Consider the following 838-nt stretch of genomic DNA (forward strand, 5'->3'; position numbering starts at 1 on the left):
ACACATTCTCGACATGCTTCGTGAAGCGCAATGATTTTAGCATGATTTGAAGAAGTCGCAACCAGAGTTTGTTTCTGGGACCGCCAAGAGATCGCGGTTCAACCAATTGTAAAAACGTAGCCGGTTTGCGATCGAGCCTTATGAGGATCTGATAAGTATCCTGCATCTGCAAAACCAACCATACCAAACTCGGGTTTTCTAAAATACATTAACCCTAAATCAATTGTACCTTGGAGGTAACAGAATACATGCTTTATTCCGTCCCAGTGCCTGCGAGTAGGAGCAGACCTATATCTTGCCAGGAGGTTAGTAGCAAAGGCAATATCTGGTCTGGTACAGTTTGCAAGATATAACAGCCCACCGATAGCACTCATATAAGGTACTTCTTGACCTAATATCTTCTCGCTATCTTCGCAGGGCCTAAAAGGATCACTCTCAACATTGAGAGATCTACCAATCATTGGAGTACTCAAAGGAGTCGCTTTGTCCATACGAAAGCGTTTCAATATCCTTTTCGTATAGTTTGATTGATGCACAAATATCCCTTCTCGGAGATGCTCTATCTGGAGCCCAAGACAAAACTTTGTCTTGCCGAGATCTTTCATTTCGAACTCCTCTTTCATATGAGTTCGAGCATCATCAACCTCCTTTTGAGTTCCAATTATATTCAGGTCATCTACATATACATCAATGATCACAAAGCCAGATGACGATTTCTTTATAAAAACGCATGGACATATCGCATTATTCACATATCCTTTACTCAAAAGATATTCACTTAAGCGATTGTACCACATGCGTCCGGATTGCTTTAATCCGTAAAGTGATCGCTGTAACT

This window comes from Brassica oleracea, chromosome C4 (assembly GCF_000695525.1).
Source record: "Brassica oleracea var. oleracea cultivar TO1000 chromosome C4, BOL, whole genome shotgun sequence".
Lineage (NCBI taxonomy): Eukaryota > Viridiplantae > Streptophyta > Magnoliopsida > Brassicales > Brassicaceae > Brassica > Brassica oleracea.